We start from the raw sequence: 6,118 nt of genomic DNA, 5'->3' as shown, positions 1-6,118 counted from the left end.
TTTATTTTATGGTCAGAAAGTAATATAATGCAATATATAATTGATGCCCGGGGCCCAGATGGTAATCATGTTAAGAGAAAGTACAATAAAAGCCAGAAGATTCAAGGAAATGCTTCAAAACAGGCAGACTATGTTTTAATCAGAACATTCAAGGAAAAATTCCTGGCTAGATGTCTGACCATCAGCTACATTTACCTTTGTTCATGTTTGAAGTCACAGCTACTCACAGGAAATCAGAACAGAAATTGGTTTGGTAAAACAAATTCCTGTCATAGTGTAAATAGGTCTTCACAAGGCTCATCTGCATACAGTAGACATTAGTAGAAATGGCTACTATAGTCTTTCCAAAAGCACATCATCAATGATCTCTAATGATTAATAAGTAATAATCAACTTAAACTGCTTTGTATTCTATTTATCAATCACAAACTCAGTTGGGAAGCAAAAGGTATGTGGAATTTTACATTGCAGTGCAGTTCTCTTAAAGCAGAGGTTCTTAACCTGGGAGATTTTGCCCTCCAGGGAGCATTTGGCAATGTCAGAGACATCTTTGATAGTGTCCATAGGAGTGACAGGAAATGCCACTATCAAAGAGTACACAGAGAGTCCAGGAATGCTGACAATATCTATCCTATAATGCACAGCACAGACCCCCAATAAGAGAAAATTATCTGATGTGAAATGATCATCATGCTGAGGTTGAGAGAACCAGATGGAGATTGAAAAAAATCCCGTTATGTGTTACCAGCACCCAAACCTAACACATGTTCACACCTATGGTTTTCATGGTCTCCTTGCTGAGATGGACAGAAAATAGGTCCAGTCCCATCTTAAGATGGAAAAGACCAAAGCCAAATGATCTATGTAGAATCTCCAATGACACGATTCTTCGCCTTAAGAATAAGCCATATCTGAAGTTATTTAGTGCTAAGACCTTAGAATACAACAAGATGAAATAAGAAAAAGTATAAAGAGCATAAAACACAAGATGGATAAAAATGTATTAGAATTCACAAGAATCAAAAAGGAATTCAATTAATAAGTGTGTGTGTGTGTGTGTGTGTGTGTGTGTGTGTGTGTGTGTTGGGGGGGGGGGCAGTGGTCATATTTTCTTGCAGGAAATAATAAAAAGTGGGCCAAAGCATAACAAAGGGATTAAAGCAATTGAAGGAATGGGATTATTTCATGACAACTGAAAAAGAGATACAGAAATGCAAATCACAACTGCAATTTCCCCACCTTCTCTTCACTCAGGGCCTTCCTCAAGAAATGAGACTTCCTAAAAGATCTATTCTAGATTCAGTGTCTGTATTCAGTTGTCCAAATGTTAGGCACAATGAAAAAGAATATCTGAGATCCACAAATGGAAATTAAAGTTGGAACTCCAAAAAGGCAAGCCTCAGGATTCATTCTTTTTTTTTCTTTTAAATTGATTTCAGAGAGGAAGGGAGAGGGAGGGAGAGAGGGAAATATCAATAAGAGCGAATCATTGATCAGCTGCCTCCTGCATGCCCTCCATTGGGGATTGAGCCTGCAATCAGGTATGAAAATAATCAATTTAAGCACTCTACATAATCTCCCAATTTAGGTATTTTATTGCTGTTTTGAGGAATTAAAAAATAAGTAATACACTCAGTGTATGTGCACCATCTCCAATGCAGGTTCTGACTGGGAATTGAACTGGTTCATAGGTTGACACTCAACTACTGAACCACCCAGGCCAGGCCAGGATTCCTTATAGGAAGGTCCTTGTGTTTAGATGAGTCACATACTCAATGTAACCTTTATTTGCTCATATACTTTGATATTATTAGAATTCCACACTCCATAAATAACCAGTGTACTGATTGTTGTGGGTGTGCCCTCTCCTCCTTCAACATGAAACAGACTTATTCTTTTTTAGTCCTAAAGCCAAAGTTCATTTCATTGTGTCATTTATTTGAGCCTGATTTTTAGACATTTCTGTATTACTGCCAAAGATTTGAAATAAGCCATCATAGATCATAATTCATTCAACGTTTTTCATGTAAAGATGGCAGTGATTTCACTCTCCTAAGAGTAGAAGTTTACTCCAGGATTAAATTTCCACTTAACATTTAGAAAACAAAATAGCCTCAAATTTACAGTTTTACTACTGAAGAAAATTCCTGGAAGAGGCTCTGTTCTATCTTTCTAAAGCTTGAGATAATTCTGTAGAAAGTTATTTTCCATGTAATAAAAAATCAAAATTTCCAACTTCAAAAGTATACAAAACTACATGTTTTGGATAGAATATTCACCACCTAGTAAACGCATTCCAAAACATGTTTGTATCATAAGACTAATTTATTTCTGGTGTCATAAAGTACTCAGTTTCTTCTTTCCTCCCTTTCTCCCAAATTCTAATAGTAGCAGATGAATCTCTAATCACTTGGGTTGTGTATATCATTTAAATAATTTTGTTTTCACTTAGAAATGTGGGTAATTCTATTTGCATTTTCATTCTTAATAAAATATAATAGAGTTACTTTCCCAATTAGGATTCAGCCTGAATGTATGTGTTTAGGGCAATGTGCAGGGACAATGGCCCAATACCATTCTCGTTTCTCACTTCTTCCAGTTCTCTAATTTTTGCCCTTTAGTTTTGTGTTCTTAAGTCCTCCTTTATACATTTGATCAAATAAACTCATAGAAGTATCAGCTTAGGTAATTACTTTTTATTGTTTTATTGCTTAAAGTATTACAAAGGGTATTATATATGTCTCTTTTTTTCTCCCCTTGACCTTCCTCTAGCCTCCCATACCCTCCAGGGTCTTGTGTCCATTGGTTATGCTTATATGCATGCAGGTAATTACTTTAATAGTGGTTAAGAGAAAACTGGTAGGCCTAGGAGATCTTGAGTGGCCAGGCCATGTGTAGCATCTGTTCACAGATGTTAAATCCACTTGGGGATCTAATTCATCCTAAAATAATCAGTTTCAGCACTTTACATAATCTCCTGATTTAGGTATTTCATTGCTATTTTGATGAATTAAAAAAATAAGTAATACACTCAGTGAATGTGCAATTAAATAGAAAATGTACCAAGATCTCAAATGCCTAGAAGGAAAGCCAGAGTTAATACCAAAGAAGAGTTACTAAATAAGAGCAACCTGTATACAATCTTTAATAATGTCAGGCCTGTGGATGTATCACACACAGATGATTTCATCTAAACTTCACATTAAAAGAAAATATTACCTCCATTATACAGATTTTAAAAAGGGCTTAAAGAAGATATGTAATCTATTCAAACTCATGAAATTAGTAATGGACAGAGTTAGGGTTTGAATTTAGGTTTATCTGAACTGATACTGTACAGTCTCCACAAAAGATATTTTAGAGAATGATGGGGTGCAAATGATGGAGGTGGGGACCACAAAGACATTGTCAATGAAATGTGATCTGAGATAGGCCTTGAGGAAAATGTCAGGAGGTCATGGGGAAGGCTAACTGCAAGGGCACCATCTCCAATGCAGGCCCTGGCAAAAGCCATGAGTTGTTTCACTTTGTAGGTCAATAGTGAAAGAAAAGGTCAGAAAGTTAAGCTCTGCATCAGCCTGAAGACTGAAGGGTTCCAGGTTCAATTCAGTCAAGGGCACATGCTAGGGTTGCAGGCTCCATCCCCAGTAGGGGGCATGCAGGAGGCAGCCAATCAATAATTCTCTATCATTATTGATGTTTCCATTTTTCTCTTCCTTTCCTTTCCTCTCTTAAATCAATAAAAATATATTTTTAAAAATACTCAGATACTTTTAAAAAAGAAAAAAGGAAGTTAAGTTCTAGATAAATTATGCTTTAATTATAAGGCTCAGAAGTTATTATTTTCAATGCCCATACACCTAATGAGAGAATTACATACTCATAGCGACATTTTTAGACAGTTACTATGACAGCAACATGATAAAAACTACTTTGAAGTGGGGAGAGATAGGAAGAAGCAGAGAGATAAGTTCATAATATTTCTGGCAAGAAAAGGTGGTCTAACTGATGGTGATGACAGTGGGATTGTGAATGAAGCCCAGATACAAGAGAAGGGTTCCTCTGTGGAGAGATACTGAGCTGAACTTGGCAGGAGATTGAACGGGATGAGCAAGAGATAATGGAAGCAAACATACTTCAAGATTGTACCGTGGTTTGATTAAGATACGGATGATTCAGTTACATGACATAAGGAAGTGAAGAAAGTGAAGTGAACTGACTGGCTAGGACAGTGATGGCGAACCTGTGACATGCGTGTCAGAGGTGACACGCGAACTCATTTTTTTGGTTGATTTTTCTTTGTTAAATGGCATTTAAATATATAAAATAAATATCAACAATATAAGTCTTTGTTTTACTATGGTTGCAAATATCAAAAAATTTCTATATGTGACATGGCACCAGCGTTAAGTTAGGGTTTTTCAAAATGCTGACACACCGAGCTCAAAAGGTTCTCCATCACTGGGCTAGGAAGTGACAGGGCTAAAGATGACCCGTCAGATTATATATGTCATCCTGTTACGGGAACAATACTAGGCTGGAAAAGACACCAGTATTTTATTAGGAACAAATGAATGATCCAGAGTAGTGGCCATAGTCTAGGCCTCTTAAAAGTTGATATTATTGCTTTTTTTCCCACCTTGCAAGACAGCGGGTGAAAAGAAAACTGAGAAGCCAGATACCAAGGAGAAGAAGCCTGACACTAAGGAGAAGAAACCGGAAGCCAAGAAGAAGGCCGATGCCGGCAGCAAGGCTAAGGCCCCTAAGAAGGGAAGCCCCACTGCAGCTGAAACCCCGTCCTCGTCAGAGGAGGCATATACTCCCGGTCAGCTATGTATTGGCGAAAGGCCATGTACAAGAGGAAGTATTCGGCCCCTAAAGCCAGGATTGAAAAGAAAAAGGAGGAGAAAGTTCTTGCTACTGTCACAAACCAGTTGGTGGTGACAAGAATGGTGGTACCGAGTGGTTAAACTCCGCAAAATGCCTAGATATTATCCTCCTGAAGATGTGCCTCGAAAGCTGATGAGCCACAGCAAGAAACCCTTCAGTCAGCATGTGCGGAGTCTGCGGGCCAGCATCCCTCCTGGGACCACTCTGATCTCCTCACTGGGCGCCACAGAGGCAAGAGGGTGGTTTTCCTGAAGCAGCTGGGCAGTGGCTTGCTACTTGTGACTGGACCTCTGTCCCTCAATCAAGTTCCTCTTCGTAGCACACACCAGAAATTTGTCATCGCCACCTCCACCAACATTGAATCAGTGGTGTGAAAATCCCCAAACATCTCGCTGATGCTTACTTCAAGAAGAAGCAGCTGCGCAAGCCCAGACACCGGGAGGGTGAGACCTTCGACACAGAGAAAGAGAAATACGAGATTACAGAACAGCGCAAGGTTGACCAGAAAGCTGTGGACTCACAAATTCTGCCAAAAATCAAAGCTGTTCCTCAGCTATAGGGCTACCTCCACTCTCTGTTCACTCTCACCAATGGGCTTTATCCTCACAAACTGGTGTTCTGAATTTCTTATAAGAACCCAATTAAATAACTGATATGTTAAAAAAAAAAAACAACAACAAAAAAGTTGATATTATTTTTAAAATATATTTTTTCTTGATTTCAGAGAGAAAGAGAGAGGGAGAAAGAGATAGGAACATCAAGGATGAGAGAGAATCACTGATTGGCTGCCTCCTGCACACTCCACGCCGGGGAATCAAACCCGCAACCGGGGCATGTGCCCTGACTGGGAATCAAACTGTGATATTATTTTGTAGTCAAAGATACCTGGAAAGGTAAACGGTATACAATTTATGTGCATGCTTTTAATTCAGATTTTTTTAAAAATTGAACCCAAAGGTCACTGAGAACTTGCTACTAGGCTTTTGGTCCCACTGATATTGAAAGTTGTTATTAGGTGTCTCTCCTGCAGAACTTATCTTGATCAGCAGACACCTCTCAGGGGATAAAGTCCAAGAACTTAACTTTCAAAGACAGAAAAAAAATCAAGGAAGAAAAAGACCAAGACACCTGAAAATTAGTAGAAGGAGAAGTAAATTCACCTAAAATGTTTGGGATGCAAGAACACAATCAGGGTGGCCAGTAGGGAAAACAACAGTGCAAAGTTGGT

General features: G+C 38.6%; 1 pseudogene; it reads left to right on the top strand.

Moving 5' to 3' along the window:
* The first annotated feature begins 4,656 nt into the window (after nucleotides 1-4,656).
* Nucleotides 4,657-5,568, top strand: LOC132232463 (large ribosomal subunit protein eL6-like; annotated as a pseudogene).
* Nucleotides 5,569-6,118: the final 550 nt, after the last annotated feature.

Source organism: Myotis daubentonii, chromosome 4 (assembly GCF_963259705.1).
Source record: "Myotis daubentonii chromosome 4, mMyoDau2.1, whole genome shotgun sequence".
NCBI lineage: Eukaryota > Metazoa > Chordata > Mammalia > Chiroptera > Vespertilionidae > Myotis > Myotis daubentonii.
The sequence above is the reverse complement of the archived record's forward strand: the minus strand, read 5'-3'. Positions and strand labels throughout refer to the sequence as shown.